At 46.9% G+C, this 24,903-nt stretch overlaps 1 protein-coding gene across 2 annotated transcripts in view; it reads right to left on the reverse strand.

Annotated features, from left to right (window-relative positions):
• The window catches only part of KIAA0825 (KIAA0825 ortholog), a 2,111,807-nt gene that overhangs the window by 761,429 nt on the left and 1,325,475 nt on the right, over positions 1-24,903 (reverse strand). The window lies entirely within an intron of this gene.

Raw genomic sequence — 24,903 nt, forward strand, 5'->3', positions numbered from 1 at the left:
CTATTCTGCATACATCAACCGGTCCCAGGCCTCAGAACGTAGAATTAAGTTAATCATGGGTTGTGACTTGCAAGGCATGTACCACACTCGTTCTAATCAATTTCGGTGTAATTACATGTTGATCTTCAAATGAACAATAATAATTTAGAATTAATCAGCCTATAAGAACCTGATCTCTAATCCAAAGATCAATACACCCATGCAGGTCACAATGGCGCTTCAAGTAGTGGAACAGCACTATCGAGCCATAATGTTTTCAATAGTTTACTTTTATATAATAGATCCAATAACTAAATGCAAGTTATCTCTCTTTGCTACTGTCCACCACAAGACATAACTCCAAGTTTGCCCTTTTGTGCAAAAATCCAAGACTAGTGAGCGCGCACACATACTACATTCATGAGTGACTAACCTATACTCACAAAACCTGCATTCCTTATATTCCCCATCCTCCCAAGATGGATCCAGTTCATGCATATCAACCACACCTACGTTTAAGTGGGTGGATTTAACACTGTAAGTGGTTGAAAAAGACTCGCAGAAGAAACACTGTCGTTTTCAAAAACATAAACATCAAATACATACCTCCTACTGAGGTCACATTTATTTATCATTATTGATAGACTTCGTGACTGAGTGTTCAACTGTTAATTCATTTTATGTTTAAATTAACGGTATGCTAGGTACCAACCTCACACCTGATTGTTTTTAAAAAATAAACAAATACTGGCAAAGCTAATAGGTCTTGCCTTTAAAAACGCAGGCAGTGACTTTGCCAATACATGTTTTCATTGGTATTAGTTTAAAAAAAAAAAAATCTGAAGTGGGTGATGATCTACATGCACACATCCGCACGCAGAGTCTCTCATCGTGAATGTTTTTTCTAATAAAGAAAACACATTGCGCAACTATTTTGTGATGCATTAGTGGACAATTTGGTATATTATGTGCGATATTTGTTCTGCCACACAAAAGATTCAAGCAGCCCAATAGAAGTGAGCTGCTGCTTGGCCCTCACTGACACAATAAAAAAAAAAATACAAAGAAAGGGAAGGGGAGGGGCAGAAAGGTATGCCTAGAGACAGTGGCGTAGCGTAGGGGGTGCAGGGGGGGGCGGCCGCACCGGGCGCAACATCTTGGAAGAGACTAAATCCACGGGTTAGGGGGCGCAAATTACTTGCCTTGCCCAGGGTTAGGGGGCGCAAATTACTTGCCTTGCCCCGGGTGCTGACAACCCACGCTACGCCACTGCCTAGAGAGGAAATACGCCGCCTAGTACTGGTGCAAAGCTGCTGGCACTTTGCGCTAAGTATTTAAAAGGAAAAGAGGGCAATACGAAGCAAATGTTTCAGAACACGGACCCTTCAGAAGGGTTAAATTAATATTGCCTCTTTATCTATGCCTTACATGTCCCTGGATGAGGAGACAGCGGTATGTCTTAATTCTAGAAGAAATGGGGGTGCAAAAAATAGAAATCAGCCCCAGTGCTAGATTGATCTGTTTTCGTAAGAAGTACAACAGGCCTCCGAATTGTCCATCCTAAGCACCAGTCTGAATGCATGAGATAGCTGGCAAGCCAGGGACTGTCGGAGTCCTCCCGTACTCAGGCCTGGCACAGTGGCTTTTCCTTGCAGCAAGCGGGGACTTGGACTGGTCTCTTAGATGCACGCGCTGCAGCACTTGTCCAAGTCTGGCTGCTCTGGACACTCATGCTCTCCAAGTGCTCACTGCTGAGCAGCGCACTCAGAGACAGCTGAGACTGTCGCTTGTTAGATGCATCTGGTGTCAGGAACTAGCAGACACCAGGAAGACTGCAACCAGTTCCTTCTCCCTTCCAAGCTGACCTAGAATTTGGAGCGGGGGCCACACACCCAACCATATTGCTGCCCCCAAAGACTAGAAGGTAAAGCACCCTAACGGTGTGCCAGAGGCTGAGGGTGGCAGGCTCTAGGAGAGCGAAGCCAGTGATAATTATCTATGATCCCGCGGTCAAAAACATCCTGCACCATGCCCAGTGCGCTCTCTAAACCTCCACCACAGTCTGAGAGCACCTGTGAGTGCTGCACGGCTCCACCCTGTTTAGGTGGCATGGAAGACCAGAGAAAAAAATTAAGAGTAAGTATAGCCCAACATCTTCAGGCCCGGACAGGAGAGAAGGTGCTTGATTCATGTGAAGTTGGCTGGCTGGCCCGGAGTCTATCAGATCTCACATGGCATCGAGTGAGGACTGGGCCCATGGCCATGGTTGTCCATTAACCAAAATGCCAAGTGACATTATGGACCTCTTACCCAAGATGACATGAAATACAGTAACATCATGGTACTGTATTCAATGGCATCACCAGAAGTGCCCTTTGAATGTGATAACATTGAAGGAAGTATAATCACATGACCCTCTACCTGATGACATCACTAGATGTGACACTGCGTGACCTTTCACATAATGATAAATCACAAGTGGCACCACAGAAGTGAAATAAAATGATTACCAGAACAACTTACATTACGTCCCCCAACACAAAATTGCTAACTCAGATCCAACTGAAGCGTACCCTACAAATGTTGCCATCATCACAAAAGGACAGATATAACTCCTAGCTGCAGCCATGTACATAGTAGGTACATGGCTGCAGGGACACTTTGCCTCTTATTGCTTGTTTCATGGTGTACATATTGTGATGAAATGTTTTCAAGGAAGCGTATTGTTATTACATGAGATGTGTGATCACCTTATAATGCATTTATGTTTGACAGTGCACCATGCAAGACAAGTGGGTTAAAGTTCGACATGCCCCGGGTAGCTTCTGGTAACGACTGCCAATTATCACGAACATGAATCTAAGAATGAAAAAAGTGATGATGTCCGTGGAGAGATCCAGGTGCCATGTTACAACTTTGACTAAAGAGCTATCATTCAGTAAGGTTAACAGTGAGACTTAAGTGTATAACCATTTGTATGCAGGGGAAATTACTGCACTAATTAGCAAAAGCAGCATAAAACTTTGGATGTAAGTCAAACTGAGGACTCGCTAGGAAAGGTGACACGGTTCATAGTGTAGACAAACAAAAAGGGCCCCAGCCCCATAGCTTGGTAATGAAAGCCAGCCATTGTCTGGGTGCTGTAGACCAGGTAAAACTGTGCCCCTACACCTGCTGCACCATGGAGAGCACCCCCCATCATGCACCAGCAGCAGTGCAACCTGCACCGTGTGATCATTTAATCCGCAAGTACAGACGCCTTTAGCCTTTTACACTAAAGAGCTAAGATTCACTCATGATATAGGTCGAGAGTGAGAATGAGAAACACAACTATTTCTTAAGGTGAAGTGCCTGCGCTGATTAACAAGGCCAACCCTATCTATCATTTGATTGTATTGGTCTTCATCAAAGGTCAGTCTAAGCTGCCTGTAGGTGAGACCTAAAAAACAAAACCCAAGGTTTTGATTTTGTGTTTTGACTTGAAGAGACTTGTCCAGATTTGTGCTTTTAAATATCTGGCACTTGTCTCTTAATTCTGATTCATGTACAGTGTTATAAATAAAGGCGTTTAACCATAAACAAAACAAAAGAAGATAAATCCAAGCAGTGAGTAGAAATTACAATAACTAAGACTTGTGAGTAGGACCCAAATTGGTATCTTTCGTATAGTGGTTTAAACTGAATCTGTGAGGCAACAGCTTTTGTTTTCCTAAGACAGTTACATTCTATTTTCATAATAAAAGCTTTGCACTGTACTAATAAATCTGTGAATTTGTGTTTATTACTATACATGCTCTAATTAACATGGTTTAGTGGGCAACCGTTCTTTTCAATGGCATTGGAGCAAGTTTCCTTCGCACATTTATTAAAGTGGAAAGGTCAAATCCTACGCAATTACCAGAGTGCAGCAAAACTGTCATGATAAATCACAGTTTGCTACCTCAAAGACTGGTGGTCATTACAACCCTGGCGGTCGGTGTTAAAGCGGTGGTAAGACTGCCGACAGGCAGGCGGAAAAAGAAATGGAATTACGACCGTGGCGGAAACCGCCAACAAAGACAGCCACTTTAACACTCTGACCGCCACGGCGGTACAAACAAACAGCACGGTGGTCACCGCCAACAGACAGGCGGGAGACAATGTACCGCCCACAGTATCACAACCTACCAATTGCCACCTTTTCAGGGGCGGATTAACCGCGAACAAAAACACGGTGGAAACAGGACTCCGAAGGGAAAACGCTCACCTCTGCACACCCCACGAGGAACCAGGACGCCATGGAACCAGAGCTCCACATTTTTCCAGCCTTCATCTTCTTGCTCCTCTCCTGGAGCACGAACACCGGCGGAAAAGACCACGGTGAGTACTGCACCTACGACACAGGGGAGGGTGGAGGGAAAAAACAGTGACACACACACACGCAACACCCCCACCCTCACCCTCACCCACTACAACACACACACCAATACAGCATAATACATTACAGTTACAACCCCCAACCCCCCCGGAAGAATGCAAAGACAAAAGGCAATGAGCTGAACGATTCTACTATATTAAAATTCAGTAGTCAAATAATATACATACACTATTTACAAATATATACACCAAGAATATTAGTCCATGGTATTCCACCCTTAAAGTCCATGGACCACTGGGCCCACACAAGATATCTGAACGTGGCGGAGAGAACACTGCAGGGGCATCAATAAAACAGGCACCTCAGGGGGAAGGGAAAGGGGGGGCACATCAGCCGGTTAAGTGCACAACGCCAAATCCATGAGGGGGCCACATGCCCACTGTTCAATCCTGGGGAATGCAAAGCCACAGTCTCTCAAGTCTCTACAGTAGGTAGTTTGCCCACTGTTCAATCCTGGGGAGTGCAAAGCCACAGTTCTGGAGGGGGCTTGGTGCCCAGAGTGCTTCATCCTGATAAGGACAGAGGTAGTGGATGTGATACTACACTGGTTCTGGAGGGGGCTTGGTGGCCAGAGTGCTTCATCTTGCCAAGGACTGAGGTAGTGGATGTGATACTCAACTGGTTCTGGAGGGGGCTTGGTGCCCAGAGTGCTTCATCCTTCTCGTGGCGGCCTCAGTAGCGTCAGTGCATTTGGCGCTCATGGGCCTGCGGTGCTTGTGGCGGTCCTGTCTTTGGCAGCGGTGCTTGTGGCGGTCCTGTTTTGGGCAGCAGTGCTTGTGGCGGTCCTGTCTTTGGCAGCGGTGCTTGTGGTGGCCCTGTCTTGGGCAGCGGTGCTTGTGGCGGTCCTGTCTTTGGCAGCGGTGCTTGTGGCAGTCCTGTCTTTGGCAGAGGTGCTTGTGGCGCTCCTGTCTTGGGCAGCGGTTCAGCTGCTGGCGGTTGCCTCCTGGGCAGCGGGCCTGCTGGCGGTTGCCTCCTGGGCAGCGGGGCTGCTGGTGGTTACCTCCTGGGCAGCGGGGCTGCTGGCGGTTGCCTCCTGGGCAGCGGGGCTGATGCTGGCGGTCCTCCCTGGGCCAGCGGGACTGATGCTGGCGGTCCTCTCTGGGCCAACTGGGCTGATGCTGGCGGTCCTCTCTGGGCCAGCGGGGCTGCTGCTGGCGGTCCTCTCTGGGCCAGCGGGGCTGATGCTGGCAGTCCTCTCTGGGCCAGCGGGACTGATGCTGGCAGTCCTCTTTGGGCCAGCGGGGCTGATGCTGGCGGTCCTGTCTGGGCCAGCGGGGCAGCTGGCGGTCTTCTCCACCGTGGTGATCTTCCCAGACTTGCCGGGTTTCTTGTGCCCCTTCCCCACCTTGGAAGGTGTCGCTGCTGACTCCACACTCCCACCTGTCCCCCTGGGAGCGACTTTGCTGGCTGTTGTCTTCCCCCTCTCCCGCCGGGCACTGGCCAACTTTTGATGCTTGACAGGTGGGGGACTGTCCGTGCTGTGGATCCTTGCCACACTGGCTGCCCTGCTGCCTGGTGCACTCCAGAATCTGGTGACTACTGGCACCACTGGTCCCCGAGATGATGTGGCTGAGGTGCTAGGTTGTGACCTGGAGAGTCGGGCCCTAGGAGACTGACAGGGTGGGGAGGTGAGGGAAAGAGATCAAGGGTGGACAGGAAAAGTTTCTTAGGAACACTGGGACGGGTAGCTGGAGGGGGTTGGGAGTGGAGGAAGAGTTTGTGGTTGTAGGAGGTGTACGTTTGGTGACTTTGGGTGAAGGTGCATGTGCTGGAGGCTGTCGTGAGGTGGATGGCTGTTGGGCGGGTGTGTGCCTGCGTTTGTGTACCAGGTGGCGTCACAGACACACTGGGAGAGGACACGGGATGTGTGAATGGTAGTGGGGGTGGTGACTGCACATGAGCGGGGTATGGTGATGGGTGTGCTGGTGATGGGCGTAGTGGCTGTAGATGTAGTGCATGCAGGTGTGAGTGGAGACGAGACTGGGAGGGAGGAGGGAGACGAGGAGGAGGGGGACACAGTGGAGGCAGTGGATGTTGTTATGTCTGCATGTGTTTAATGCTTGCGTGAGTGCCTGTGGGATGTGTGGTGCTTATGTTTGCCTGAGCTTCCCTTGTGTGTTGAGGTGTGTGCATGCTGGTCTGATGGTGTGCTTGGGGTAGGCTGAGGTACAGGGGATTGGATCTGGGTGGAGAAAGTTGGAGGGGGAAGGCTAGAGACAGGGACAATGGCTGCCATCAGTGCTGAGGCTAGAGTCTGAAAAGCTCGCTGAAGGGCTACCTGACCAGAATGAATGCCCTCCAGGAATGCATTGGTTTGTTGCAGCTGTCTCTCTACACCCTGGATGGCATTCAAAATGGTAGACTGCCCAACAGTGAGGGACCTGAGGAGGTCAATGGCCTCCTCACTGAGGGCAGCAGGGGTGACTTGGGCAGGGGCTGAGGTGCCTGGGGCGAAGGTGATGCCCACCCTCCTGGGTGAGCGGGCACAGGGCAAAGGCTGAGGGGCTGCTCGGAGGGCGGTGCTGGAGAGGGGTGGGTGGCAGCTGTACCTGTAGATGCAGGGGGCACAGATGGGGCCGCCACCACAAGGGAGCTCCCATCAGAGGACGAGTCCATATCGCTGGTGTCAGCTCCTGTCCCCGCCGTGGAGCTCCCCTCTCCCTTCGTCCCACTGGTGAAATCTGCTCTGGTGCCACTACTCCTCCGCATGATGATGCTAATGCACACATGTACAGGGAGACCACAAAAAGGGGGGGGGGGGGGGGGAGAGACAGAAGAAAGACAAGTTGAGTGCATGCATTACCGCTACCGTTGGCAGACACGACAGACACAGAAGGCACTTGCACTACGCCGCGCACTTGGGGTCCACTATTCAATGGCTGGTAAATGGCCTACAAGGCTATGGCCGATATCTGCACACATGGATGTTACAGGAGCCGGACTAGGTGTAGTTGGCACTGTACCTAGGTGTGGAAGGTGCCACAGGGTCTGCCTGAAAAAGGGGACTTAACTAGCACACTCGCCCTGGCCTAGGGAAACCCACAGCCCACCTCCCCCACCCAGACATCTCCACTGCACGCTGAATCAGCAGAATGAGAGTGTACTCACCCCCTTGCTGCTGCTGTGATGCCCTCAAGCGTCCATCCAACTCCGGGTACGCCACCGCCAGGATCCTGAACATCAGGGGGGTCATGGTGCGACGGGCACCCCTCCCACGTTGGGAGGCCATCTCCAGCTGGGCCTCCGCCATCTTCTTGCTCCAGCGGCGAATCCATCTTTTACGGCAGTGGGTGCTCTGTCTGTGACAGACCCCCAGGGTCCGGACTTCCTTGGCGATGGCACACCAAATATCCTTCTTCTGGTGGGCGCTGACCTACAGGAATTGTACAGGGGAAAAAGAGAAGTTATTACCAACTGCATCGTCACAGTCATTGGCCCGCATCCCTACCCTTGCCATGTGGCACATGCACTCATCGTTGTTTCATGCACGCCTGATTCTTCCCCCCCTCTCTTTCATCCACCACACTCCACACAGGCATTGCCCATACAACATGCTCCCAGTGTACTTACCTGTTTGTCTGGAGGACCGTAGAGTAGCGTGTACTGGGGGAGGACCCCATCCACGAGTTTCTCCAACTCCTCCGTGGTGAAGGCAGGGGCCCTTTCCCCAGACGCACGAGCCATTGTCTCTTCCAGACTGAGGTCACAGCAGCACTTGCAGTGTAGGTCCTCTCCTGTCGAAGATCAGGTATCGAGTGATTGAACAGATAGAAAATGGCGGTCACGTCCGTGGGGGTGCGTACCGTCACGGCCGGCGTACATCGTCATTGGCTCCTGGGACCTATAGGGTCCAATGTTAACCAATGCAGAATTGTGCCGCGGTCTTCGACCGCCTACCGCGACGGGGTACAACGCCAGCGCAGTTACCTCACATCCCATTGTCCCACTTTACAGGTCAGGAAGCCGCCATTTCAGGGGCCCACATGGTTGATTTATAACTGCGTCACACATACCTAGGCCTTGGCTCAACAATCATACAGGCAAAATTCGGGTTATGAATGGTTTTCTGAGTATGCTGTGCTTACGTACCTCTGAGTTGGTTGACTCTGTGCTCGCTGTTGTCCTTCATAGGCACCGTCTGCTGGGAGATGTGAGGAGATGGCGGCATCCTCCGGTGTACAGACCGCTGGTGGACCTGTCGACAATGGAGGAAAGACATGTAATCATCACCTACAGGCTTGATCGTGCCACAATCCTGGAACTGTGTGCCCAGTTGGAGCTAGACCTGATGTCAGCTATCCGCCATCCCACAGGAATCCCCCCTCAAGTGCAGGTGCTGTCAGTACTCCCATTTCCTTGCAAGTGGGTCATTTCAAACTACAGTGGCCATAGCATCAGGGATGTCCCAGCCTATGTTTTCCAACGTGTTGTCCAGAGTGTTGTCTGCCCTGCAGAAACACATGCAGAGCTACATTGTGTTCCCTCAGGTGGAGGATTTGCCTAAAGTGAAAGGTGACTTCTATGCCCTGGGACATATCCCCAACATCATAGGTGCCATTGATGGGACACATGTGGCCTTGGTCCCGCCCGCAAGAGTGAACAGGTGTACAGAAACCGGAAGAGTTACCATTCGATGAATGTGCAGATGGTGTGTTTGGCAGACCAGTACATCTCCCATGTTAATGCCAAATTCCCTGGCTCAGTGAATGACACTTACATCCTGCGGAATAGCAGCATTCCTTATGTGATGGGGCAACTCCAGAGGAACCGGGTGTGGCTATTAGGTGAGCACCTGGAACCAAAACGTTGGGAATAGTTGTCTGGGTCTGGGGATATCCCTACAGGTTAGTGTGTGTCTAACAGTTGTCTCTCGCAATTTATAGATAAATCTGGTTACCCCAACCTGTCATGGCTGCTGACCCCAGTGAGGAATCCAAGGACAAGGGCAGAGGAACGCTACAATGAGGCCCATGGGCGAAATAGGAGGATTATAGAGTGGACCTTCGACCTCCTGAAGGCCAGGTTTCGGTGCCTCCATATGACAGGTGGTTCCCTATTCTACTCACCAAAGAAGGTGTGCCAGATCATCGTGGCTTGCTGTATGCTTCACAACTTAGCTTTGCGACGACAGGTGCCTTTTCTGCAGGAGGATGGTCCAGATGGAGGTGCTGTGGCAGCTGTGGAGCCTGTGGACAGTGAAGACGGGGAAGCAGAAGAAGAGGACGTCGACAACAGGGACTCTGTGATCCTGCAATACTTCCAGTGAGACACAGGTAAGAATACAAACCTGCCTACTACATGTACTTTAACACTACTACCTCTCTACTGTCTGTCCTTTTCACCCAGTGTATGGTCACTGAGTTGTCACTTTCCCTTACGATTTCACAGATGTGGGTCCCACTGTGTGACATCTGCTTTGTTTCCTCATGGACTAGAGCTGTGTGACATAGGTATGTTGACATTACAATTGAAAGAGCATTTTGTCACTGTAATTGCTAATACAACATTTCGAAATCACAGACAGACTCCAGATTGTTTTGTGCTTTCAGGGTGTTTATTTAAGTGTTGAATAGTGGAGGGGTTGTAAAATGGTGAGGGGTGATGGTGGAGGAATGTCCATGGCAGAGTCCAGTCTATTTGTCTCACAGGTGCATTGTCCAAAGGGGCATGGGAAGTGGAGCTGGGGCAGTTTGAGGATGGACAGGATGACAAGGTGGGACAAAAGGATGACATTCAGGGCGGTCTCATTTCTTGGCGGGGGTCTTGGCATTGTTCTCTGTCTTTGTCCTGGATCTCAGGGACCGTTTGCGGGGTGGTTCTCCCTCTCCAGGGGGTGGGGTGCTGGTGTGGTGGTCCTTTGGCGGTGCCTCCTGTCCACTAGTGCCGGCAGAGGTGGTGGGCAGTTCATCGTCCATGCTAGTGTCAGGGGCCCCTTGTTGTGCCATAGTGTCCCTCCTGATGTTGAGGACTTCCTTCAGCACCCCTACAATGGTGCCCAGGGTGGAATTGATGGATCTGAGTTCCTCCCTGAAGCCCAAATACTGTTCCTCCTGCAGCCGCTGGGTCTCCTGAAACTTGGCCAGTACCGTTGCCATCTTCTCCTGGGAATGGTGGTAGGCTCCCATGATGTTGGAGAGGGCCTCGTGGAGAGTGGGTTCCCTGGGCCTGTCCTCCGCCTGTCGCACAGCAGCCCTCCCAGTTCCCCTGTTTCCCTGGGCCTCTGTCCCCTGGACCGTGTGCCCACTGCCACTGCCCTCAGGTCCCTGTTGTTGTTGGGGTGGTGGGTTAGCCTGGGTTCCCTGTAGTGGTGGACACACTGCTGATTGACTTGTCCTGGGGACAGAAGGATGGGCACGCTGGGTGGGTGCTGTGCTGGTATTTCCAGAGGGGGGGAGCTCTGTGGTGGCCTGTGACAGTGTCAGGGGAACCGACTGTCCCGAGGTCCCAGATGGGCCGGGCTGGTCATCTAGATCCAGTTGGACAGAGCTGCTGTCATCACTGTGGGCCTCTTCTGTTGGTGGTGTGGACATGTCTGGACCCTCCTCTGCGGTGACATTGGGTAGGGGTCCTGCAGGGGTATAAAAGCATGATTATTGCATCTGTGTGTGCCATGGTGTGCAATGGGTGGGTGACCGTGTACCCCAGTGCTTGCATTCCTGTGTGGGACCTTGTGTGATGATGGTTTAGGGGGGGTTATGGATATGTGCAGTGGCCATGCTTTGGTGATGGGTGTCCATGCTTTGTTGTTGCATGCAGGGCTTGGTGTTGGGATGTGTGGTTTGTGATATTGGGACATTTGTGAGGAGTTGGAGTGATGGGGATGAGGGCGAAGGTGGAGGTATGTGATGGCATGCAGGTAGGGTGCGGGATATAGTAGTAAAGAATTGCCTTACCAGAGTCCATTCCTCCATCTACTCCAACGAGGCCCTCAGGATGCAGAATAGCAAGACTTGCTCCTCCCATGTTATTAGTTGTGGGGGAGGAGGTGGGGGTCCGCCCCCAGTCCTCTGAACCGCAAGGTGGTGTCTTGATACCACGGAACGCACCTTCCCCCGTAGGTCGTTCCACCTCTTCCTGATGTCATCCCTATTTCTTGGGTGCTGTCCCACTGCGTTGACCCTGTCCACTATTCTTCACCATAGCTCCATCTTCCTAGTTATGGAGGTGTGCTGCACCTGTGATCCGAATAGCTGTGGCTCTACCCGGACGATTTCCTCAACCATGACCCTGAGCTCCTCCTCAGAGAACCTCAGGTGTCTATGCCGTGCCATGGGGTGGTGTGGGTGATGTGTGGGGTGTTGTGTGTTGTGATGTGTGGGGTGATATTTATTGGTGTGTTGTGTGAGGTGTGTGGAAGTTATGTGGGGGATGGTATTGTGTGCCTGTGGATGCTTGGTTGTAGTTTGTAGTGTCTCTCTCTGGCCTTCTTTTGGGATTTTGGTCGTAGGGGTTTGTGGGTGATGTGGGTGTGTTTTATATTGTATTGGGTGAGTGGTGTGTGTATGTGTATCAGGTGTGTGTATTTGTAATTGTCCAATGTGGTAGTGTTTTGTAAGTGTGTGTGTATTTTGAGCGCGGCGGTGTGTACCGCCAATGGAATACAGTGGTTGAAAGACCACCACGTGGATTCGTGGGTCGTGATAGTGTGGGCGTATTTCTGTTGGCGTGACGGTGGAGGTTTTGTTTTCGCCAGTTTATCACTGACCTTTGGTGTGGCGGACTTGTGTGGGTGTCTCAATTTTGGTGGATTCCGAACTGTGGGTCATAATGACTGTGGCGGAATTCCACTGCCGCAGCGGTGTGTTGGCAGTCTTCTGCACGGCCGTAAGCGGCTTTTACCGCCAATGTTGTAATGAGGGCCTGTGTGTTACATTGATTTTCCACAGAAAAACAACTCTGCTAATTACCATGCGGCCTTTTCAATGTGATTTTACCTCACTTCACAAATGTAACTAATGTGTCCTGGTACTTGTTAAATAAACATACAAAAATTGCAAGGTATAAACTATATATGACCCCCTTGGAGCCTGGGGTTCCGCGACCCCGCGGTAGCCAGCATGACCCCTTGGACTTTTGCAGGAGTCCCACAGGTGGGGAAGCAGGGAGGGCACACTGGCTCCCACAAGAGTCAAACAATGGTTAAAGTCACATTAAAGTTAGGTAAGGAAATAATATCTTATTTTGCATTACAAAAACTCAAAATTCACTGAAAAAACAAAGGTTAAAGTGATATTAAAGCTAGGTATGGTAATAATATCTTACTTTGAATTTGGAAAAAAATGCAGACACTCCCTGAAAAAACACAAAGGTTAGTGTGACATAATAGTTAGGTGAAAATGTCAGTTTAAATGCATCATTTTCAACTAAATAAAACTCTGATATTCAGCAGTTATAGTTATTTCTAGTAACTATAACTCCCACCTCTGCCACACACTGTTTATGACCTCACATACTACAACACTTATGATAGGTTCTGTATTCATCATTGATAATATTAACCAATGAACTGACACCCTTATGGCAACACTTTGCATGGCAAGGGGCAACAGTTAAAGTTGCTTGAAATAACTATAACTGTTGAATTTCATTGTTTTTTTTAGTTTAAAACATTACATTTAAACTTACATTTTTCCCTAGCTATAACATTGCTTCAATATTTTTTCAGTGAAAAGAAAAAATGTATATATATTTATATATACCCTTAAGAAAACAAAGGTTAAAGCTACGTTATAGTTAGGTGAAAAACTATGTGACAACAGAACGTTTTGAATTATAATTATCTCTAATAAATAAATCTTGTGCCCTAACATAACTATGACTCACACATGTTGCAGTGATGTTATCAATGATGTCATAAAACATGTTATGAGTTATGTAATATATGGGGTAATTAGTAGTGCATGGTGAAGGTGTGAGTTAAAGTTACTTTAGGGCAAGAGTTACAGTTACTATAAATAAGTATAAGTAGTGAATTTCAGTTTTGTTTTATTTAAAACTTTACATTGTCACTGAAATTTTCACCTAACAATAAGATCACTTTAACCATTGTTATTCAGGGAATTTCATTTTTTTTTTTTTTTAAACGAAAAGTGATATTTTATTACCATATGTAAAGCCAACCTCATGCCACGCACTACCGAATCCAGCTCCTTGTAGGCAAGCACTGTCCTGCCGTGCACAGCCGTGGGGTTGGTTGCAGGGCCTGGTCTCAGGTCAGGCCCTGCCCACAACCCCCTACAAGCGCACTCCTTCATGCAACACACACAGGCCCTCATTAAGCGTCTGGCTGTTGCATGACCGCCAGACTCGCGGTGGCAGTCCCACCGCCAACAGATTGGTGGTGGGACTGCCACATTAAGAACATGGCGGAGCTGCCACAGTCGGACCACAGACACCATCAGGCTGCCACAAGCCGGCAGCCTGACGGTCCTGGTGGTTGTCATCCTCCAGGGTGGTGCTGCTTGCAGCGCCGCCCTGGGGATTACGAGTCCCCATACCACTGGCCTTTCCATAGCGGTTTGCACTGCCATGGAAAGACTGGTGGAATGGGGGTGTTGGGGTGGGAGGGCCCTGGGGGTCCCTGCACTGCCCATGCACTTGGCATGGGCAGTGCAAGGGCCCCCATGCACAGCCCCGTCGCGCATTCCACTGCCCGAACTACAGGCAGTGGAATGAGCAACAGGTACTGCTGCACCCGTCGAGCCACCACATTGGCGGGGCTCCATTAGGAGCTGGAGTCAATGTTAAGGCCCTGTTCACCGCAGGGCCGTGGGCAGAAACACTGTTTCCACCCGCCGACCCTGCGGTGAACTCCTAATATGGCCGATAGGCCTTGTAGGTGGGAAAAGAGGCCGCCCGCCAAACTGGTAATGAGGGCCCCAGTGTTTGGGATACATATATATATATATATATATATATATATATATATCAGCCAAAGGTAATCCTGTGTTCCTTCCAGCGCTTGCCTGTCGAGGTTGGTGCTCAGTTAATGGGCACAGGACCCATTTTTTTAATCCACTCCAAAAATATTATATATATAAATCAAAGTCTGGCACTCCTTACAAAAATATAATGGCCTTCATTTATTCCAAAATTCCATAAAGCAGAAACCTAGGGCAACGCGTTTCAACCTTCACGGTCTTCTTCCTTGGCCCTTCTTGCAATACATATCTAACAAAAGTTATAAAATATATATTTTACCTACTGGCAGTCACCAGTAGATAGCTATAGTTAGGATCATGTTTCCACAGAAAAAGTGTTTCTTGACTTGCCTATATCTTTGGCACCATTTGACGAATCTTCAATACATTTTTCAAAAAAAGTGTGCAGGTGGTTCTTGTTGCACATGAGAAGTTTCGGGTTGATCTGTCAAGTGGGGGCAGAAAAAAAGGTGGGGTCAATAAACATGCGTTTCGCATGTTAATTCTCATAGGAGTTTTGAACATTACTACAGCCCAAACCGCTGGACAGAATTACACCAAAATTTGGAGAAAGGTACATTTCGGTACGCAGATTACACTTTTGGATATTTGGTTAAATTCGTTCAGTAGTTTTTGACATAATAAAGGGGAAATAAATTTGTTTATCTATGACTGCGGATCCGTCTTAATGTTTTCTCGATTATCGCTGCGAATTCAAAAATGCATGCACCAAAAGGAATGCTGTGGTTGGCTGGCCGCAACCTGACTAGAACGTTGCAGCCGGCATTTTAGGTACCAGGACACAGTCCCTAGGGCTGAATAATAAAATGAAAAGTGGCATAAGGGGTCAGGGTGGAGGTACCCTGACACCAGGGCTGTGATATAGGGGTCTTTGAGGGTGAAATTATGCCCTTAAAAGTATTTTTTTCACCATATGCGATATTCGTGAATATCAGTTAAAAAAAAAATTCAGACTCATTTATTCATTCATAGTAGCACTCAGGCACTCATTCAGCTAATGACAGAGCCAATCAGACACTCGCACGCCTGCTAAGAGATCCACACAGACACTCGCGCACCCACTCAGACCCTTAAGCACCCACTCACAGACCCACTCAGACACTTACGCATCTACTCACAGAACAACTCAGAGCCTCACATACCCCCTCACAGACCCACTCAGACACTGACGCACCCATTCACAGACCCACTCAGATGTTAAATATCCACTCACAGAACCACTCAGACCCTCATGCACCCATTCTCACACCCAGACAGACACTCTCACACCCAGAGACTCCCTCTCACACCTACACTCACATCTAGAGAGACAGACCCTTCAGCCTTGCATGGTTGGGGTTGAGTGGTTATAGGGGGTTGGCCACAGGCCAGGCCCTGCAGCCAACCCCTGCCACACACGGCCGAAGGCCATACGCGGTGAGGGGTGGGGTGGTTATAGGTGGTTGGCTGCAGCCAGGCCCTGCACCCATCCCCCGCCTTACACAGCCAAAGGCTGTGCATGGGGTTAGGTGGGTATAGGTGCGCCAAACCCCTGCTGTGCAGTGGGTGGATTAACGCATAGTAATTAAAATGACTTTTAGTTAAAAAAAAATACAGGAACTCACTGAAAAAAGCAAAGGTTACAGAGATGTTATAGTTAGGAAATAGAATTTAATAAAACATAGAAATTCACTAAAAAAACAAAGGTTACAGGACATTATAGTTAGGAAATAGAATTTAATAAAATAAAGCAATTCACAAAAAAAAAACAAAGGTTACAGGACGTTATAGTTAGGTTCTGCATTTACTTGTACAAAACCTTAGCAATTCAGCAGTTAGAGTTATTTCATGGTAACTATAACTTGAGCCCTAAAGTATCTATAACCCACATCCTCGCCATGCACTGCTAATTACCCCAGATATTACAGCAATCATGACAACTTTTATAACGTCATTAAAAATATCAATGAAGCATTAGCAGTCATATTAATGAAGAAAAAAACTGTGCATGGCGGGGGTGCAAATTACAATTACCTTAGGGCGCGAATTGTGAGCAGAGTACAGTCTCTTCCCACACTCTACGATGCACATCCATCAAAACAGAGAGGGGTGTTGGTAGGGAGGACAGTCCCTCTCCAGTCACTACTACGCACACCCAATATCTGAGAGAGAGGTCTTAGCAGAGAGGCCATTCTCTCTCCACACACCTTACTATGTACTCCCCTCATCTGAGAGAGAGGTCTGAAAGGAAAGATCAGTCCATGCGCCACCTTCCTATGCTAACCTGTCATCTGAGAGCAAGGTCAGGAGAGGCCAGTCAATGTAGGGCACCCTAATGCACACACCTGTCATCTGAGAGAGAGGTCTGAAAGGACAGGTCTGTCATTCTCCACACACTACTATGCACACCAGTCATCTGAGACTGAGGTCTGAAAGGAAAGGCCAGTCCACCCACAAACCCTACAATGCACACCTGTTAACTGAGAGAAAGGTTTCAGCGTAGAGGCCAGACTCTCTCCACACAACCGTCATCTGAAAGAGAGATCTAAAAGTAGGTGCAGTCCATCCAGAGCGTATACTATGGTCACCCGTCATCTGAGAAAGAAGTGTGGAAGGAAAGTGCTTTCACTCCCCCAGCCCACTACACACACCCGTCATCAGAGAGAGAGGTCTGACAGGAGAAGTTAGTCCATGTGCACACCCTAATAGGAACACCCATCATCTAAGAGGGAGGTCTTATAGGAAAGGGTAGTCCCTCTCCACTCAATACTAAGCTCACCTGTCATTTGAAAGAGAGGTCTCTGCGGAGAGGCCAGTCTCTCTCCACACACCCTACTATGCACATCTGTCATCTGAAAAAGAGGTCTGGAATGAGAGGTGTGTCACTCTCCACACTTTACTACGGTAACCTGTAATCTGAGAGAGAGAGAGAGGTCTGACAGGCTCTTAACACTCACTACTATGCACACCTGTCATCTGAGAAAGAGGTCTGAAAGGAGAGGCCAGTCCCTCCCCACAAACTACTACACACATTGTATTGTATTGTAATCGTATTTATATAGCGCTTACTACCCCTGACGAGGCGTCGAAGCGCTTTTCGATGAGTAGCACGCTACTCCGGATCCCAACAAGAATTAGTGATGGATTAGTATCATTTAATAATGAGTACAGTTTTAGTATTATTATGAGTTCATTTGAGCCAAATTAGATTGCTGATAACATGTCTCAATATGAGAATTTGAAAAACTGGGGAAATACACAATATGAAATGAAATCTGTTTAATGCTCACTCATTTTTTAGAAATATTTTACAAACCATGAACTGTCTCCTATTATGTTACATTAAAACAGCATTCCTTTTCCAAATAAAGTCTGTACACAAAATATTATAGAGTAATTGTACCATCAGTACACTCACAAAATAAATTAATTTACTTAAAAAAAATAAAACGTAGGAACTCACTGAAAAAAACAAACCTTAAAGTAGCTTTATAGTTAGGTGTAATAAAAATATATATTTTTTAAAACCTTAGAGATTCACTGAAAAAAACATACGTGAAAGTAACGTTATAGTTAGGTGAATTCCTCAGTGCCAAAGTTAATGTTTTGAACATAAAAAACACCGAAATTCAGCAGCACTAACTATAACTTGTGCCCCACCACACACTTTGTGACCTCACATGACATCACTCATGACATGTTCTATGACATCATTTATAACATAATTGATGTCATAAATGATGTTCAGGAGCTCCTTGATGCAGGAGCTGGCACTGCCACCACCCAAAGGAACAGCTGCATTTATGCTTCTCTCTCTTGGTGGGAGCACTACCTTGTTCTGATTCACTGCCCTCATCAGTGCCAGCAGGTTAACAGAATACAAGTCTGCTACCAGCTGGCAGGATCATTTTTAAAGCTCCAGCCCGCTGGGAGTAGACTTTGTGATTGTTCCTGCTTGGCGGGAGATTAAAAAATGCATGAGCAAACACGTTTCCGTGCCCACACCAGTGCAGGCGGGAAAACCACTGTGTCCCAGGTGTTGGGCTTCCAAGATACAGCAAGTGAGCCGGCCCCTATGAATTGGGTCCTGGGACCATTAAAGGCTCAGGTGGGGTCTGCGGGGGGCACCTGGGGCCTGCCCTCTACACTAAAGTGACGGACCTGGGGGATGGGGGCCCCCGGGTCTTTTTAAGGCTCAGGGAGGGGAGTCAGGTGCCCCCGGTTCAATATATTTGGCCCCCGGGCTGAATATGGCACAGGGATAGGGGCAGTGCACCCTCTTGTTTATAAATAGATTGGGCCCTGAGGGATGAGGTCCCCGTGGCTGAAAATGGCTTGGAGAGGGGGGCTGCATGCCCCCTTACCCTAAATCTACCCAGTACCAGTCCTAAATGGGCCAGTGAGGGTCCTCCTCCCACATAATCATTTTTTTTGCTACAATCTCAAAAGAGTCCCAGAAGATTGTGGCAACATCTGCTAATGCTGATTTATTTCTAACATTTTGGCCCCTGGGTGGGGTCCCTCTTGGTCCCTCCCGGAGGCCTAGGGGGCAGAGTACCCATACCCTTCCCCCCTATATCATTTTTTTTGTAAAACTTCAGGACAGGGGACTAAGTACTGAGTCCTGTAATGGCTGGCAGCAAATATTTTCTCATGTTGCTGATAGTCAATCAGAGCGCTCGCTCCCATGGGAGTCTGACTCCCACACGAGCGAGATGGAGCAAGGGAAAAAAAGCTCCCTGGGCCTATCAAAACACTCTTTTCAAACTGGCACATCCACAAGACTCTTGAGAGCCTCTCGGTTACCCAATCCTCCAGTTATACAAATATTTCTTAACCTTCATTTCTCAAAAACTACTGAATGGACTGACATCAAATCACAAAAAGCACAATATTCAGACTAAGATCCAGCTTCCTGCAAAATGTGGTGTGATTCCGTTCAGAAGGTTTTGTTGTAGCCCTGCTTAAACAAGCCTATGGAAAATGAATTGGGATTTTGAGTTTTGGAACCCCCCTCTTTTTCTCAGCAACCGCTTGACGGATCTATCTATCTATCCATCTATCTATCTCTCTCTCTCTCTCTCTATATATACAGGGATGTGGAATTCCTATCGCCCGACGCCCGGGACATCTTGTTTGGGGTCAAGGGCAACAAGTTTTTATGTTTGCTTTGTCCTTGGGACAAGTAGGCCCAACCCCCCGCAGCACAAACCCTTTAGCTGCCTGTTTACAGAGAGTTGAACTCTCTGCAGTTGAGGTAATGTGTTTCCATAAGATAATGCTGTTCGAACTTGTATTTATGGTTCATTATTTGAAAGCCTACATTATTAGGGTGCGTGCTGTAAATAAATGTTATAAGGTCACACTTCACTACTGACGTTGGTTCCAGTACACGAAAAAAAAAAACGTGTACACACGTTTGAAAAGTTTAGGCTAAGAGGCTAAGTATAATGCTCCAAGAATGCTCTCTGATTATATGCAAATGAAGTGTCATTTAGTAAAATGTGTTGATGCATGCTAGTATTTCCCAAAAATATTTCTAATGGAAAATCAGTGTAACCATTTTCAACACGATTATGGGAAGCATGAAAATAAACAAACACTGACAAAGCCAACTGATCTGACATATTTTTATAAGTCTTTTAGTTTCATCAATGCGTGTCTTGTTTTGACATGGCTTTTGTAACACTTTATTGTTGTGGGAGCTACCAGGCCCTCAACATTGTAACAAACATTGGCAAAACCCCCCCAAAAAGTTTTTGAACTCTTAAAGCACACGTTCCCCCCAGCAGCATAACAAAGGCCCCGCAGCCGCCCTCCAGGGGGCCCCGTCAGCACAGCACCTGCCCTGAGTGAGTCTGGAGAGGGGGCTCCTCCATGTTCTTTGCAAAGGGGTACCCTCCAGTTTCGTTACGTCACTGATTGCCACTGTAGTTCCTGACACTGAACAAAACTACTTTGTGTGGCAATATGCTCCTTGTGGAAGAGCAGAATGCGATCACTCACAGTAAAGCCAGCCAAAAGAGAGAGAAATAGAAGTTTAATAAAAACAAAATGTCTTTGTTAACACCAGACCTAATTAGGGACCAAGACCCACATGTAGGTAGCTTTTTGCATGTCGCAAACAGCGACTTTCGCTGTTTGCGACGTGCAAAAAGCACATTGCGATGCACAAACCCAGTTTTGCGATTCAGTAACCTGGTTACCGAATCACAAAACGGGTTTGCGACTCGCAATTAGTAAGGGGTGTTCCCTTCCTAATTGCAACTCGCAGTGCAATGTAGGATTGTTTTGTGACCGCGAACACGGGCGCACACCAATCGCAGTTTGCACCCATTTCAAATGGGTGCTAACATTTTCGCAAAAGGGAAGGGATCCCCATGGGACCCCTTTCCCATTGTGAATGTCACTGTAAACATTTTTTCAGAGCAAGCAGTGGTCCTGCGGACCACTGCCTGCTCTGAAAAAATGAAACGAAAACGTTTAATTTTTCGTTTTTGTTATGCATCTCGTTTTCCTTTAAGGAAAACGGGCTGCATTACAAAAAAAAACAAAAAAAACTGCTTTATTGAAAAGCAGTCACAGACATGGTGGTCGGCTGTCTCCAGCAGGCCACCATTCGTGAGGGGGTCGCAAATTGGGACCCACCTCATGATTATTCATGATGTGGGCATTTGCGAAGCCCTTGCGAATCACAGATGGTGTCAAGGACACCATCCTACATTCGGATTTGCGAATCGCAATTTGCAGGTCACAAATCTGAACCTACCTACTTGTGGCCCCAAATTCTTAAAGAAAGTCACAAAAGTGCACCCATGGTATATGTCGTACCCCTATAAAATATTTGTGAACTGTATTTTAGCGTGGGTAAATACGATGTGTAGATTTGCTCATGTGAAAATCTATTGAGCATTTGCAAGTTCATTTTCCCTCCAGCCACTTTCTTCCCAACCCTGGAAGAAGTTCTAATTCTGCCATTGTCAGGAGTAAATGTCCAACCTTTCTTATTATGGGAAAATATTAGAGAGAAGCTGGTAAAAATCTTTAACACATGCAGGTACGTAGGTTTGCAGACTCAAAGGCATTCCAGCCCTGGAACTATTGCTTACTGCTTCCTCCAGCCCCAGTATGCAGATCTGCAGAAAGGTGGCAAAATAAGGAAATTGCTACAGTAGGGATTGAAACTCCAAGTATTCAAGCCCTACTATGGTAGTAGCCCTGGCATAATCAGAGAGGCTATTAATTGCTGCCATAATTTGTCGCCACACTACATGGCACCAAAGGGACAAGTAGATCTTTTTACAGGACAAGTAGATTTGAGAAGCAACCTGTCCCCTGGACAAGTAGATATTTTAATAAATTCCACACCCCTGATATATATATATATATATACATATATATATATATATACACACACACACGTACATTCATACACACATAGATAGGTAAGCCTTTTAATAATTTTTTTTGCCAGCAGAGGTTTCAGTCAACCTCGCATTATCTTACAGAAACAGACCATCCCTGTGAATAATTTTTTGTAATTCCCAGGGCTGATATATTTTGCAGAAAATTAAGCTCACATAAACAAGTAAAGTTGAATGGATGGTTAACATAGCATTTCTTCTTTTCTTTAGTACTAGTTAAAATGCTTTCACAGTAATGGTGCCGCTCTTAGAGCATTAATCAGCTCACCGGACAAGCCATCTTTGGGTTCAGCTTACTTTTATATACCGCTTAGCTTTTAGCCTTGTGGTTTATTATGTCACCAGAAGCACTCAATTATAGGATAGGCATATATTACACAGTTTCCCATTATGCATATATATATTTTTTTCTTTTTTCTCTCTCTCGTAGTTGGAGTTAACTGCAGGACCAAGCTCTTTTACCAACTGTCTGGGAGGGACCAACCCACAATGTACAGGGACTACAGCCTGTCTTTGGCCAGGTCCTATGGCATAACCTCTTTAAGCGGCCAATCACCTCTGCCAATGTCATTCTGTTGCACTTGAGATCTTGAGTTAGAGACGGACTGCTGAATCAAAAAATAAAACAGTCAAAACTTTTCAAAGTTCACTAAGGGTAGATTAATGGTTGAGGGAAAATCTTATTTTGCAAAGGTGCGACTATATCTGATATAATGTTTTTTTTAATCCCTAAAGGCTATGAGTCAACGGGAAACATCACTTACATTGCGGCGAATGCTTCTAAATGCATTTACCACAATGCATTTACAAAGCATATGAGTTTACCACGCATGGCTTTACCACGCATGCCTTTACCACAAATATACCTATACCACGCATGCCTTTACAACAAATTTCATTGCAAAGGCATGAATGGTAAAGGTATATGCATGGTAAAGGTTTTAAAGGTAAGTACAGGTAAGTGGGTTGAATGATATATATATATATATATATATCTATGGGCATTTTTAGATTTTAGGGTGGGCATGGGTTTTGGGGTGGTAAGGGCATTTTTAGGTTTTAGGGTGGGTATGGGTTGCGGGTGGTAAGGGTATTTTTAGGTTTTAGGGTGGGTATGGATTTTGGGGTGTTAAGGGCGCTTTTGGGTTTTGGGGTGGGTAAGGGTTTTGGGGTGGTAAGGGCATTTTTAGGTCTTAGGGTGGGCATGGGGTTTGGGGTGGTAAGGAGTGTTTAGGTTTTTGGTGGGTATGAGTTTTGGGGTGGTAAGGGCATTTTTAGGTTTTAGGGTGGTGTTGGGGTGGTAAGGGGTGTTTAGTTTTTAGGGTGGGTATGGGTTTTGGGGTAGTAAGGGCATTTTTAGGTTTTAGGGTGTGCATGGGTTTTGGGTGGTAAGGTTATTTTTAGGTTTTAGGGTGGGTATGGGGTTTGGGGTGGTAAGGGCATTGTTATGTTTTAGGGTGGATATGGGTTTTGGGGTGGTAAGGGGTGTTTAGTTTTTTGGGTGGGTATGGGTTTTGGGGTGGTAAGGGCATTTTTAGGTTTTAGGGTGTGCATGTGTTTTGGGGTGGTAAGGGCATTTTTAGGTTTTAGGGTGGGCATGGGTTTTGGGGTGGTAAGGTACTTTTTAGGTTTTAGGGTGGGTTTGGGGTGGTAAGGGCATTTTTAGATTTCAGTGTGGGTATGGGTTTTGGGGTGGTAAGGGTTTTTTTAGGTTTCAAGGTGAGTATGGGGTTTTGTGTGGTAAGGGGGGTTTAGGTTTTAGGGTGGGTATGGGTTTTGGGGTGGTAAGGGCATTTTTAGACTTTGGGGTGGTAAGAGGTGGTAAGGGGTGTTTAGGGTGGGTATAGGGTTTGGGGTGTTTAGGTTTTAGTGTGGGTATGGGTCTTGGGGATGTAAGGTCATTTTTAAGGTTTAGGGTAGGTAGGGTTTTTGGGTGGAAAGGTGTGTGTTTGTCTGCATATATATATATATATATATATATATATATATATATATATATTGCATGTTATACTTACCTCTAGTTTTTACCATGCATATGTCTTTACCAACTATGCCTTTACCACAAAATGTTTGTGGTAAAGACATTTGTGGTAAAAGCATATGCACTGTAAAAACATTTCGTGGTAAGTGCATGCGTGGTAATGACCATGCATTGTACTTACTGCGTTGTAAAGGCATGCGTTGTAAGCGCACGCGTTGTTCCATCATACAACCTGAGTCAACTTCAACATAGAGTTTTAGGGCCAATGAGTAGACAGTAAGCACCTGCAGTCTTTCTGCCAAGTTAAAGTGATTTTAAAGGGTAGATCTTACTCAGGCATGCTTCAAATCATTTGTGTCTTGCAAATTAGCTTTGTGACAACATAAGCCTGGTTTAGTTTCCTCCTGATGCCTTTCTTTAGAAAAAATGGCTTTTATGTTTCAGTAGTTATCTTTCTGGATGTAAGCACTAAGAAAGTGAACCACAACTCTATTGATGGCAAGCGCTCAGCAAATTCTCTACAATTTCGGAACAGCCTAAAAGTAACAAAACAAAATACAAACAAACAAAGCAAAACAACATTAAGATGAAGCCTAAACTGCAATAAAAGAAGACGTCCACTTAAAACTGGAATTCGCCATTGGACAGCTCTTATCAAAGCACACAAATTCGTTTTAGCCTGCTTTATCACCAAGAAGTTGTGGAGTCTTCAAAGAGGCAATTATCTGACAATATCTAAAGTTTCCATTTCACAGCTTCAGAAAATCACACTGTGCACGCTGTGGAAAGTGTAGTGCTTAATCAAGGCAAACCATCTGCACCTTAGTTACTGCTTCTGTGTAGAAAGACATATTTAGTGACTGCTCCTACTTTATCACGTTTATGGCATCTCTCACTAAATGTAAACTAGGTGACTGTTCACAGGCCAGCACATTATTCTGAAGCAGCACCTGGCCTTCCACGGACCTTCTCTCGGAAGTCATTTGCTTTGAGGTCAGCTTATAAAACAAGCATTGGCAAAGGCAAGGGGTTTTGCCTTTGTTTTTTCTTTTGCATTCTATCTTACTAACTGGATTATATTAGAAAAAGGTTAGAATAATGTTTGATTTTATATTGGATAAAGTGTTAATAGTTGTTTATGTTCTGATGTATGTTGAATTAATATCCCAGGGGTCCAAACTT

This window comes from Pleurodeles waltl, chromosome 1_1 (assembly GCF_031143425.1).
Source record: "Pleurodeles waltl isolate 20211129_DDA chromosome 1_1, aPleWal1.hap1.20221129, whole genome shotgun sequence".
In the NCBI taxonomy this organism is placed as follows: Eukaryota; Metazoa; Chordata; class Amphibia; order Caudata; family Salamandridae; genus Pleurodeles; species Pleurodeles waltl.